At 43.8% G+C, this 14439-nt stretch overlaps 1 long non-coding RNA gene across 3 annotated transcripts; it reads right to left on the reverse strand.

Moving 5' to 3' along the window:
• Positions 1-235: 235 nt before the first annotated feature.
• Positions 236-10152, reverse strand: LOC142723850 (uncharacterized). Of its 3 annotated transcripts, none has more exons than XR_012875714.1 (4): positions 9953-10152; positions 3833-3969; positions 2901-3192; positions 236-621 (listed from the first exon to the last, which is right to left on the reverse strand). It is a non-coding gene; the product is annotated as an uncharacterized LOC142723850 (long non-coding RNA). The 3 variants fall into 3 exon arrangements; XR_012875713.1 differs by lacking the exon at positions 9953-10152 and adding an exon at positions 7819-8231; XR_012875712.1 differs by lacking the exon at positions 9953-10152 and adding an exon at positions 7569-7809.
• Positions 10153-14439: the final 4287 nt, after the last annotated feature.

Consider the following 14439-nt stretch of genomic DNA (forward strand, 5'->3'; position numbering starts at 1 on the left):
TCTTTAGTAGCGTACAACTCAAGTGCCAACTTCCATTACATGATAGTGTCTCAACAGGACTCTTTCTACAATAGATCTGGGGGTCGGCCAGTGAATACTTTTTCTCTATGTTCAGCTTAACAACAATACCAATGATGATGATGATGATGATAATATCCCTGCCTCTCTTCTATAGTAGTCTCAGTACATGTTTTAATATGATATCATTGATAAATGAATAATAAATTGAGTATTTCTCTAGCTGTGACCATCTCATGACTATCACCACATATGGAGCATCCTGCGCACTGACAATTACTAAGCCTCTCCATATTTCTCAGCATTTTCTGCTCCTTTACCCTGGGATCATATAGTCAGAAGTAACATAAGTTCTCTCCTCACTGTTCAGACGTCATGGGTTTTCTGCTAGGATGGACACACCAGTATTTACAATGTGTCTCTTCTTCTAGATGTTTGTAGGAATCTTCTTGTAGCCAGGATCTCCTTCTCTGTGCTGGTTGGTGTCTTCTAGATGTTGAAGGTGGTCATCTTCTAGGTATATGCAGGAATCTTCTAGCTGCTAACTGGGGTCTACGTGTTGTCAGGACTCTTTAAAATCTCAAAGACTGGGATAAAGATCTCCTGAAAAAAAACCAAGAAAAATATTTTGAGACAAAAAACTACAAATATATAACCTACAAAGAAATTGATGCTACCAAAAAAAGTGTAGAAAATGGAAAAAATCTTTATTGGAATAACAATGAAAAGCTACATGTCAATACAATTAAATTAAAAAGACTCCACAAGACTCTACAGAAGAAAAGGACAGCTCACTGTGTGACTCACAAAGAAAATAATAATTAGATAAGACCCCATGGCTGCACAGACCTGCGTAATGTAGGTCATATAGAAATACCAAATGGTATGGAATAAACAACTATACAGTGCAAAAAAGCAGTCAGCGCATAAGTAAGAGCAAAAATGAATCAACTATTAAACAAGTATGGAGGGATATAACATACCCATAATAAGGTTGTTCAGGAGCACCAACACAGGGAGTGCCCACCCAGACGCACGTTTCAGCGCTAAATGCCTTCATCAGGGGGTGGTGCTGATAGTACACACAGTATTTAAATGAACGCTAGCCAATGGTGCTTAAATATATCCAGGTGATATATATATATATATATATGCCCATAAATCAGATCAGTGCACTCACTGTTTACTATTGGTGGCAATATGTGGTCGAGTACATGGCCGGACTCCAGAAACGGCAACAACGAGACACTGGGGCGGAAACACATCAGCGCGTCACCTGACGCGGTCACGTGTGTCAGCAACCCAGCGTGTCATGGGTGACGAATCGGAGGCCGGTCAATCACAACCAATCAGAATGCAACCAGTGATTGAAGGCATGAAAAGCATTCAGAGGGATATTAACCCTGTACGGGCAGTCCAATAGCGATGCACTTCATGTCTGCAAGTCTAAACCCAAAATACAGAGAGACAAGATAGTTATACAGATATATTGCACATGTATCATACAAATACATATAAATATATGGACACAAAGTGATGTGTGATGAAGAGTGTCAACGTGTAGGGAGTAATCAAGTGTGGAACATTATTATCAATTATAATGTGTGAAAAAAGAGCAATATATACGTGCCAAAAGGAATAATCCAGTGCACAACCTGAACATAGTAGGTAAGTGACAGGTAAGAAATGATATTAAACACAATAAAGTGTTGTTTATATAGAACATGTGTAAGTAAAAGAGTGAAAAGGTAATAAATGTATGGTGACAAAATAAAAGAAATAAAAAACGAAAAATAAAATAGTGTGAATAGGCGTGTGCGATGAAAAAAGAAGAAAAAAACAACGTGTGTATTATGCATCAAAAAATAAAATGGACTACAAGTGCCATGCACAAAGCAGATTATAGTTACATGTCGATATATCTAATACAACAAGCCTCAAAGGTGCAGAATATAATATGCAGTGATCTGCAGACAGAGCCCGCTTTTCTATTGTCTGTGAAGATCATCAGTAGTAGGAAATCATTGTTGAGGATGAAGATCATGACAACCCGAAAATTGCACGGTTGACATAGTCAACACAGGCAGCGTAAACCATATATCTAATCTGTATACATAAATAAAGAAATGTAGATCAAAATAAGAACATAAAATCAAAATAAGAACATAAAATCAAAAATACCCAACTAAAAGCTTTGGTAGCAGTCAGAGAAATGCAGCAACACCAATGTTCTCATTGAGACCCCTTGGTTGTGTTGTCTTAAGCCTCCATATCCACTTGCATTCTGATTGCAAAAGCCTCTTTTTACATCTCGTCCTCGCATATCAGTATTGATGTGATCTATTCCCTTCACTCTCACAAGTCTAGAGTTACACGCATGATGTAGGTGAAAATGTTGTGGAATCGTCTTCAGCTGTTCCATATACTCTACTGGTTTGGCATTTTCAATGTCTCTAACATGTTCTCTTACGCGAAAGCGCAATTCTCGGGTTCTCATGTCAATATACATTTTAGGGCAAGGGTAAGTTGCATGATAGATCACACCTGTAGTGCCACATGTAATTGGCCATGGGAGCTTAACATTTTTCAACCCACTTGAGTCAAAAAAACCTTGAGAGCGTTCAATATTAGGGCAACTAATACAGTCGCCGCAAGGGTTACAACCCCACTTAGGACCAATCTTTGCAAAACATTTACCCGTTTTTTCCACTGTTCGGTAACTGTGAACTATTGCGTCACATAAAGAACGCGCTCTACATGGTGCAACAGCAAGATAATTTGGCAGTACTTTCTGTAGAATTGGATCATTGAGGAGCATCGGCCAAAATGTGTTTGAGGTGTCCCTCATTTCTGACCAAATGATACGTGTTCGTAAATCTTACCTTAGGAGAAATTCCTTATTTTTAGTTACAGTTTGTAATAGCTGTGCACGAGGGGGAGCTGTGCACGTGGTCGTCAATGGGCTTTATTAACATTGCGGCAGCGGCTGCAGCCCTGTTGAGCAAGTCTCTTTCTTAACTCAGTCGTGCGGTATTTGAAATCTTCATGAGTTGAACAAATTTTCTTAACACGCAGTAATCGTCCAGTTGGTATAGCTTCGATGGTGTGGCGGGGATGTGAAGACGTGGCGTGAAGAAATGAGTTTGTTGATGTCTCTTTACGATGCAAATCTGTCTGGAGACAACCATTATGGTTCCTTCTAGTTAGTATGTCCAAAAAATCTATCTCAACATGATTCCACTTGCATGTTAATTTAATGTTACGTGTATTATAGTTAAATACACTAATGAATTCCATTAATTCATCCGAAGTCCCCTGCCAGATCATGAAGATGTCATCAATGAACGGGCCCAGAAAAGGAGCTGGTTCATTGATATCTCATGATCTGGCAGGAATAGGTCCCTCTCCCACAGCCCCAGGAACAGGTTGGCGTATGAGGGTGCACAGGCTGCCCCCATTGCCGTGCCCTGGAGTTGCAGGTAGAAGGACCCATTGAACGTGATAAAAATTGTGTTTGAGAACAATGTCCGATAGGGTTAGCAACAACTCTGAAAAGTCTTTCCTATATTGCTCATATGCAAAAAGGTGGCCACTGCATGCAACCCATCCGAATGCTGGATGCCGATATATAGTGACTCAATGTCACAAGTTACCAAAATATGTCTGTCATCTAAATGAATCTCTTCAATTTTCAACAACAAATCTGCAGAGTCGCACAGATACGAAGGTAGACATTCCACTAATGGTTTTAAATGGTGGTCGACCCATCCGCACACCTGAGTTAACCCCCCGGTACACAATATAATTGGCCTACCTGGAGGGTCCTTATGAATTTTGGGTAGTAGAAAAGGCGTCTGTATTGTTGGCTCAGTCACAATCAGTGCCTCCATTAGGGACTTGGAGAGGACTCCGGCATCCATACCATCTTGTAGAATGTGGATCATCTTTGCTCTAAAGGATAATAAAGAATTGTATGTTAACCTTCTACAACAAGTGGATTTTTTTTTTATTTAGTATTTTTTTTAATTGATGTATTTTTTATTTTTACAAACATAACAAACAAGCGAACAACAATTCAACAATATTTCCCATGCCAATAGCATCTCTGAACACATATCATTATTTTGCATATTATATAATCTACAATTTGTATAAATTACTTCAAATGATCCTAGTTGGAGCGAGGACAGAATTAGAGATTTTAGCCCAAAGACAAATTGAAAAAGTGTCAATAATCATAGGAAATGAAACACACTAAATAAACCATAAAGAAGGGGGAAGGGAAGTATAGAGGGGGGAGGGGGAAGAGGATGGACACGTGTATCCCCATCGTTACCACGATTCAATACAGATATTAAGGAATCAGATCATGATTGGTGTCACACCAGACAGCTGATGTTCCAGATACCAAGTTGTGGAGCCAAAGCATGCAATCAGTTTTTGTTTTATATGAAGTGGTAAGAGAGGTATAAAGTTCTCCCACAACTTAAAAAAGGCTTCAGTTTTGTGCTCTTTTCGATGGGAGGTTTCCACCCAATCCATTTGGAAAATATAAGATATATTTTCTAGGGAAATACGATGTGTGGGGGGTGTATTATTTATCCAAACCTGGAGAATGGCCTTCCTAGCAGCCGCAGAGACATAGTATAACAGTTGTTTGTGATGTTTCGGGATAAAGAGCATGGAAGGTGGCAGTATCCCAAAGAGACCCCATTTTGGGTTGAGGGGCATGGTATGGACAGGGTGTTCGACACAAAATATTGTATCTTTCGCCAAAAGTCAACAATAGTTGGGTATAACCAGAGACATTGTAATTGCGGTGCTCCACACTTTAAACATGAATGGTCAGAGGAGTTACCCATGAGAAAGCCCCTATAAGGGGACACGTCAGCCCTATGGGCTATTGTAAAAGACATCTCCCAGGACATGGCTGATGGGAGGTATTTGGCAGCCATAGTTACAGATGATAGGACATCGTCATGAGTTATTTGATCTAAGTGGTCAACCCAGTAAGATACGCCTGATCTCGATTTAGTGTAGTCCAATGGCTGTCTTAAAACGTTATAATAGGTAGTGATTAGTCTTTTTCGGCATTGATGAGATGGAGTTTAGTGACAGAATAAGTCATCCCAGTCTTGGTCTTGTAAGTGTCTAATGACCTTGTGAGCATAGCTACAGGCCTGCATGTAATAAAATGGGTGTTGGCCCAAAAAATCATATTGTATACGTAGTTCATTAAATGAGTATGGACGACGAGTGAGCATGTTAGTTATCTGATTAATACATGTCAACCCCCCCCCCCCCCCCCAACCCATCCACGAAAAACCACATGGGGGTTGGCATTTTGGAAGTCAAAGTTATGGACCCAAGGAAGAAGTAGGAAAAATCTAGGGTTTAAACCTAAGTGTTGTCTGACCTTGGTCCATGTTTCCAGGAGGTCATGACTAGGGGGTTAGCCCGTTCATCAGGTGATAGAGCCGAGTAGGGAGTGTGTAAGAGGCATGTTAAGGAAATGGGTTTTGAAAATTGTTGGTCCAATGTAGAATCAGAAAAGCAGGAGCTACCAGTTATCCAATCTCCAATCACTCGTAGTTGAGCTGCCATATTGCATAAGTGAATCTGTGGAAAATTAATCCCTCCATTTTCATGATGTTGCTGCAATATGCATAGGCTCACTCTTGGTCTCTTTTGCCTAACATCAACTGGTCTCAAGTATATAGGCAAGGATTGTAGTAAGTATAACAATTTAGGGAAGACAACCATTTTTAATAGATTAGCCCTACCTAAAAATGATAGAGTAAAGTGCCTCCAAGCCATGAGTTGGGATTACAAATATGCAATAATGGGATTAAGGTTTCGTTGATATAAACTTGATCGTTGTCTCGTGATGCGTACCCCCAAATAGGGAATGTAATCAGAGTTCCATTTAAATGCATTCTTCAAAGACCAGAGTGGCCTGGAGGGACCCTTAAGAATTAGGGCTTCTGATTTTTGTAGATTGATCTTGAAACCTGACAGGGCACCATAAATTGGGATATCCTGGAGGATTGGTTGTAAAGTAGAGGCAGGGTTTGATATGAAGAACAAAATATAATCTGCAAATGCCGATAGTTTAATTTGAGAATCTCCAATTTGTATGCCTTGAAAACATGCTAGGGACTGGAGATGACGGAGAAGTGGATCTAGGGATAAATGAAACAGTAACGGTGAGGGTATGTTCACACGGCGGGGGTCCGTAACGGCTGAAATTACGGGGATGTTTCAGCCTGAAAACATCCCCGTAATTTCAGCCGTGCCGGCATGTGCAGGCGCTTGAACGCCGCGTCAATTACGGCCGTAATTAGCGCTGCTATTCATTGGAGTCAATGAATAGCGGCTCCAATTACGGCCAAAGAAGTGACAGGTCACTTCTTCTACGCGGGCGTCTATTTACGCGCCGTCATTTGACAGCGGCGCGTAAATATACGCCTCGTGTGAACAGACAAACGTCTGCCCATTGCTTTCAATGGGCAGATGTTTGTCAGCGCTATTGAGGCGCTATTTTCGGGCGTAATTCGGGGCAAAAACGCCCGATTTACGTCCGTAAATAGGCCGTGTGAACATACCCTGAGAGAGGGCATCCCTGACACGTACCCCTGAAAATTGAGATAGGAGGTGAGTTAAGCCCATTGATGGTAAGGGATGTGGTAGAGCAGGCCTGTGAGCGTGAAAGGAATGTTAGAAAGCGGTCCCCGAAGGCCCGGGACTGCAACACCGCTGTGAGAAATGGCCATGATAAAGAGTCAAACGCCTTTTCCGCGTCAAGTCCCAGCAGCATGGTCACTGGGGAGGAGGGGTCTAGTGCAGACACCGTGGCTGCTACAACCTGACGGATACCTTTAGTGGAATGTCTATTCCTTAAGAAACCCAGTTGGGTTGGGGCAATGATCAGTCCAAACATGGTTTGGAGGCGGTCGGCCAAAATCTTTGTTAGGAGCTTATAGTCTTGGTTTAAAAGGGAAATCGGACGATATGAGGAAAGGAGGGTTGGATCCCTGTCAGGTTTGGGAAGCAATATGGTCCTGGACGCATGAAAGTTAGGCAGGTCAATCTCCCCACTAAATATGGCTTGTAAGGTCCTCGTCAATGTCGGTACAATATCTGGCAAAAGTTTGTAGTATTCAGCCGATAGGCCGTCAGAACCCGGCGTTTCATTATTGTGTAGCTTAGAGATTGCTAAAGCAACCTCCGCCTCCGTGATATCATTATTTAAAAAGTGGAGTTTTTTCAATTGGCGATTTGCTTCATAAATATACATCTGGCGTGGCAAAAATACCACATTTCTGCCTTTATCGGCAGGTTTTACTACCACATCATGCCATGATTTAATCCTCTCCAAGCTCTCTCTCTCTCTCTCTCTCTCTCTCTGAACTCGACAGATTGTCATTCTTAATTTTCCTTGGAATGTTTTGCTAATCTTCAGGGACTAATTTGACAAAAAGATCTACTGCTGGCAAATAGACAACGGGGGGATTTTGTAGATTTGGTTCTAATACAGATATGAATCTTACCTTCTGATATTCCCCCTTCTTGGTGAAAGAGATTCTCAAATATTCGCAATGTTTCTCGTTCCTCAACTGTGACAAATAAATCGCCTTCCTCTTTAAAATACAATTTCTTAAAGATCAAAGATTGTGCAAAAAATTGCAGATCTTTTACTGCTGAGAAAAGATCAAAACAGGAGGCGGGAGAAAAGGTCAAGACTTTGTCCAACAGTGTGATGTCACCTATAGATAATTGATGCATAGAAATGTTAATGACCTTCTTTTGATGTCTTGGATTTTGTTCCAATCCCTTATTCATTTTTCTCCTACTGTTGGACGACTGATTTTAGTTCCGTTTTCTTTTGTATCTTGGTAAGTCACGTGTAGACCTCACGCTACTACATAATGTCATATCAAGGTGACCGCTCTGTGATGACAAAGATCACATAGAAGAGGAAAGACTCAGTGATTCACCATTTTGTCTCCCATTCCATCAATATATTTTCTTCTGTTGAAAATCATTATTATCACATATCAATTTCTTTGTTTTTCTGCTCTCCATTTCTTTTTCCCACACGAGGCATTGTTGATCCAATTGTGTTTTAAATGTTTCTAAGTCCTCTTTGGACATCTCTGCTTTTAATTTTTGCTGGATCTTTTCCAGCTCGTTATCCCTGTTTTCTAATGATGTGTTATTGGGTCCAATAAGAAGCTCCATCACTTTAAATGACCACGCACTGCAGTTCTCCTCCCATTTAGATGGAAAATTCACATCTTCAGTTGGAAATGATGGGAAAACTTGTATGCGTAACCCCCTCGGTATGAGGTTCCGTTGGAGATAATTTGCTAGGAATGCTCGGTTCCACCAAACTTTCATTCTTTTATTTACAAGGCTTTTGAAGGAGTTCTGTGGCTCCCTAATATTTCTCTGACTGCCAACACCTGTGGCTGTGGAGTCATCTTTAACCAGCCATGACTGTTCTCTGGCTCTAAAATCCATAGTTGGGTTCCTGGCACTATCTGTAAAAACACAGAAAACAAACTGATAAATAATCCAAAAAGACAGCGAGGATCTGAAATCCCAAATGCAGGTGCACGACCTTTATTACTAGTAAGGGGGGATCCTAGGGTGAAGTCCTGAGAACATCAATATATGTATATATATATATATATATATATATATATATATATATATATATATATATATAGAAGATAGAAATTCGAGGCACTCACCGCTGTTTCTGTAACTTCCAACCATGTCATCAAGAAGTGACCAGGAAGCAGCATGAGCACAAAAAGCTATAACTGGGTTTGGGGGCAGCGGCGGATCATCGTTAGGAAGGCTCGGGCAGCCGACCAAGGCTCCCAGGGGGCCCATGGCTGCCAAGCCCATAACATTTATTGGCTGGGCTGCACGGGCCCCCTCAAGCCCATTGGCGCCTAGAACTGGAGGGGGCCCCGATGCTAGCGACAGCCACATTCACTTGTATCTGCATCCTCAGGACGCAGATATGAATTAATGATATAGGCTTCAGGCCAAGTTAGGACTGCAGCCTATAAGGTGCTGGGAAGACTCCCTGGGCAGGCCGCCGTGATGACGTAACTGCATCACGCTGATATGAGCATGTGTTCTGCCTGGAGACAGTGCAGCGCACCGTCCGTCGCGGGAACGGGGCAAGGTAAGTACAATGTTTTGTTTTGGAGGCAATATACAGGGGGGTGATTGCTGTGTAGCACTACATACAAGGGGAGGGGGGATATGTGGCACTATATACAAGGGGAGAGGGGGCTGTGTGGCACTATATACAATGGGAGGGGGATGTGTGTGAAGCTATCTACAGGGGCTGTGTGTGTGATGCTATCTACAGGGGCTGTGTGTGTGGCGCTATCGACAGGGGCTGTGTGTGGCGCTTTCTACGGGGGCTGTGTGTGTGGTGCTTTACTTTACCTTCTGTGAGTCACTAGATTTATAGAGAATCTGTCTCCTCTCCTGACATGTTTTTTATAGGAAATCCTTGTCTTTCACAAAATATCTTTGTGCAGTCCAGGACTGATAGACAATTGCGTGTTACCATTCCCCTTGTCAGGAGGATGTGTCCCTGCACAGTGTGATACTGTCAGTATGTAGGGACGCAGCCCTTTGACAAGGGGAATCGTAACATCCATCTGTTAATGCTTGCACAAAAAGGTAGTGGCAGGGCGGCGGAGGAGTAGGGGGGCCCCATGTTTGGGTAACAGCCCAGGGCCTATGGCCTACTTAATCCGCCACTGTTTAGGGGGCCTCGTTCTGGAGATAGGCGCCGGTCACAGAGGTGGGACTCCCATCTATCTGACATTTATGACATATCCTGTGGAGATGTCATAAATGTCCTTCATGGGAAAACCCATTGAAGGGGATAGACAAATCTTACCTGTCCATACAGAAGTGACATTAATACATTGGGAGGAGCTTTCAGTTGCCGGTTAGTTGTCCGTTCTACGATGGTTGGAAACCGAACAGTTTCTATGGCGATGACGTAACATGGGAGCCCTGCATGTTGTCCAGTGGGAGCGGAGTCTGTTTAGAAAGAGAGAAATCCAATATTTATTATAATATTACAGGAAAAGGTATAGTAGGGGATAATGTTTTATCCATAGCACCTTAAAAATCCTGATTAGAGAGCGGACCCTGTCCCATATATACATATAACCGAACAGTACATTATATACAGTATATATGAGGACAGTAAAGAGGGAGTACAGTATATACAGTGAGGACACGTCCTATATATACATATAACTGAACAGTACATTATATACAGTATATATGAGGACAGTAAAGAGGGAGTACAGTATATACAGTGAGGACACATCCTATATATACATATAACTGAACAGTACATTATATACAGTATATATGAGGACAGTAAGGAGGGAGTACAGTATATACAGTGAGCACATGCTCCATACATATATACATACGACTGAGAAGTACATTTTGTTTCCGGACAGTCTGCAGGATATTTATGTAGTGGAGCCCCCAGCAAGGCACCTCCGCCCTGAATATGTGTAGATAAGGGACTCCAGCAGATCGCTTGTTAGGTCCATGTAGAAGCTCAAACACTTCATGGTCCTTAAGAATAAGTTGAGGGTGATGCATTGTCACAGGCACAACTAGAGGTACAGGCCTGGTTATCCATATTTGTGGCCCCGAGTGGCCACTATTTTACCACTGATCTCTATAAAATGGCAATATAATAGGGATTTTCCGGTTTCATGTAACTAGATGCTTAAATTTCGTATAATGAAAAGTTCGGCAACTTACTAATTCCTCAGCATTTTTAAGATATCTGTTTGGGGTCAGTGAATGGGAATATTCTTGTTTATATCCAGGAACATGCCTGATATTTCTCGCAGCTGATAGTTTGCTACAATTGGATCCATTCTAGGTCAGGATTTTCCTCACTGTTTCTGCTATTCATGCCCTCCGGCTTACTCTCTGCTCTGTAGAAGTTCCAGATTTGGGGGTGGGTTGTTGTTAAGGGCAGATGGGTGAAATGTCCCAGGCCCGCTTGCTTCATCATCTTGGTACATACAAGCAGAGCAGCCCCAGGCTACTGCACATGCCCAAAAACGTCTTGTATTATTCCATGTGCAGCACTAGGTGGGGAGGGGGCAAGTGCCAAAAGAACGTTTACCCAACCGTGCACCACAGTTAGAGGCTGCCATTGGGGTTGCATACGGTTTATTTACTTACAGACGCAAATCCTATAAACCTAGAAATTCACGGTACTGATGTCAGCTTTCTGTAATTTAACCACTGGGTGACATACATATACAGTGCCATGCAGTTAGCAGAAAGTACCGTAAATGTACAGTACTTGGATGGTGCGGGAAATAGCGTAGATCCCGGCACGTTACCCCTCAGTTGCTGTGGTCAATAGTGGGGCATCTACATGGGTAAACAGATGGCGGGGGCTTCTTCTGTCACCATCAGCGCAATCGCAGGTTCCTGATAGGTGCCATGGCAACCGGCGGCCTAAACAAGGCTCCCAGGTCTGCCATGTGTGAATGCTTATAAAGCCATGCCATTATGTACTCAACGCCTTTGTTGCAGAAGTTTTGTTGTGTTACTGGTTGCCCTTGGATCCGACCATAACCCATTCTCCTGGCTATGGTCGGGAAAAGACACATCCCGACCATAGTATGGCTTTGTGGTCGCTTTCAATTTTTCTCATGAACACGCTTTATTTCGTTTTCACTCCGGAACATCCAATTATTCCCAAGTGCTTGGTGTAGCTGCAACTGCGCATGCGCAACATTAGCGCTGCCCAAGTCCCCGCCTGCACTCGGGAACTGGCAACTGTTCCCGAGTGCTTCTACTAAACTTGCATTTCAGCAAGACTGTATGTACCCGGGAACCGGCGACTGTTCCCAAGTGCTTATTCTAAACCTGTATTTCAGCGTGCGCTACTGCTCATGCGCAGTCACATCGCTGTCTTCTGTAGATGTTTGGAGGTGTTGGGTTTGGATAAGGGTATTTATTCACCACACTCCTTTCGTATTGGGGAAGCCACGGAGGCTGCGTCATGGGGTTTGGGGCCTGATGTGGTGAAGCGCATAGGTCGTTGGGATTCTGGGAGGTATAAGTCCTACGTGCGTCTCCACTTTATGTGATTTGTTTTCTCGTCTCAGCATGCTGTTTTCGGTTGGTGTCATCGTTGTTATTCTTCTATTTCAGATGGTTCACCTGCACTGGTGTGGATTCTTGGGCACTCATATGTGCACTGGGGGGCGTTAAGGGCTGATGTGCGGCCAGATGGGCGGCAACTGGGGTTCCAAAGGTCGTCGGTGGTGATACGCTGGCTGGGCACGCGCGGCATGGTGTGGAGTCGAGTTTTGCCGGATTTCCATCGGTATGCGCAGTTGGATCGGGTTCCTGATTTGTTGGTCCTTCATGTGGGGGGGGAACGACTTAGGTACTCGTCCGTTTAGAGAATTAATTCGGGATGTTAAGTATGACCTTCTCCGGCTTTGGTCCTGTTTTCCGAAGGTGAAGGTGATTTGGTCGGAAATCGTGCCGCGGAGTGTATTGCGAAATGCGTGTTCGGTAGAGCGTGTAAACAAGGCCTGGGTGAAAGTTAATCGGGCGGTTTCCAGCTTTGTGGTGAAAAACGGGGGTTTTTTTGTGCGGCACTATGATTTCGAGGATGGCCAAGGGAAGTATTGGCTAGGTGATGGAGTGCATCTGAATGCGGTGGGCATTGACCTTTGGGCTTTGCGGATTCAGGTGGGAATCGAGCGCGCAATGATGGATGGTGGGGGCTTGAATGCTTAAAGGTGGTCTAAGTATGCTCGTGTGGCGGATTGGGGGGTCCTTGGAGTTGGTGGTAATTTGAAGTGGGGGATTCATCAGAGGTATGGTCCCTAACAAATACATAATTGCTCATGGAGATGGGCGTATTTTGGACTCCTGCTGGGTGGTGTCCCGGGGAGTGGTTTTACATACTTGGCAAGCCAACTGCGGAGCAGAAAGGTGCCTCTGAGCCTGTAGGGAGATGGCTGGGGGTAAGTAGCTATACAGGGGGCAGTTAGGCGACAAAGTTTTGGAGCTCCAAGGACTTCCCCTTTCCTAGTAATGTTATTTATAAAGTTATGTTTTATGTTCATGTAAATTTGATAATAAAATGGCTGCTGTGGCCGAAATTTTCCAACCCACTGTCTCGTGTGTCTCACTGGGGATGGGGGAGTGACATGGGAGGAGGAAAAAAGGCCTGGAAGCAAGAAAGGGGGTGGACGGTATGAAGGGAAGGGTAAGCAAAAGGGTTCGAAATGGGGCGAGCTCTGTAGTAATCCCATGGTCAAGAAACAGCCGGACACATCAAGAAGTGATTGGGGGAGGCAGACATGACCAGGGTTGCAGGGGAGAAGGAATGAGGTGAAAAGTTCAAATGGAGGAGGGGGAGGAAGGTGGAGGAGAAAGGGGGCGAGGTTAACAGAGGGCATATAGGAAGGGTGAGGGACAGGTTTGCGCCATTCACGCCCCAGGAAAACTGTTTAGACCTTGTCCCGCCCGCCCTCCCTTAAGGACAGGTGTTATGTTTTGTTTAGCAATGTGTATTCTTTGTTGCTGCTGGTGTTTTTTCTTTTACAGGAGTCGGCTGGTGGTGACTGGTAGGAGCGGAGTCACGGTGGCTTTGTTGGCGGATTGGGGGGTCCTTGGAGTTGGTGGTAATTTGAAGTGGGGGATTCATCAGAGGTATGGTCCCTAACAAATGCATAATTGCTCATGGAGATGGGCGTATTTTGGACTCCTGCTGGGTGGTGTCCCGGGGAGTGGTTTTACATACTTGGCAAGCCAACTGCGGAGCAGAAAGGTGCCTCTGAGCCTGTAGGGAGATGGCTGGGAGTAAGTAGCTATACAGGGGGCAGTTAGGCGCCAAAGTTTTGGAGCTCCAAGGACTTCCCCTTTAATAGTAATGTTATTTATAAAGTTATGTTTTATGTTCATTTGTTAATAAAATGGCTGCTGTGGCCGAAATTTTCCAACCCACTGTCTCGTGTGTCTCACTGGGGATGGGAGAGTGACATGGGAGGAGGAAAAAAGGCCTGGAAGCAAGAAAGGGGGTGAACGGTATGAAGGGAAGGGTAAGCAAAAGGGTTCGAAATGGGGCGAGCTCTGTAATCCCATGGTCAAGTGAAAGTGACATCAAGGGCTTTCCCAAGTCAGGAGTTCCCGGCCAGTGAGTGCTTGCGATGCTCTGGCCGGGGACTCCAGAGTTTAAAGCCAAATATGCATATTTAAAGCCATATATGCACAGTAAAGTGAGAGGCTTTCTCTACAAGCGTAATTCCCGACCACAGCGCTGCCACCGCTCCGACTTGGAATTCTCACATTACAAAGCCCCTAATGTCACTG

This window comes from Rhinoderma darwinii, unplaced genomic scaffold (assembly GCF_050947455.1).
Source record: "Rhinoderma darwinii isolate aRhiDar2 unplaced genomic scaffold, aRhiDar2.hap1 Scaffold_56, whole genome shotgun sequence".
Lineage (NCBI taxonomy): Eukaryota > Metazoa > Chordata > Amphibia > Anura > Rhinodermatidae > Rhinoderma > Rhinoderma darwinii.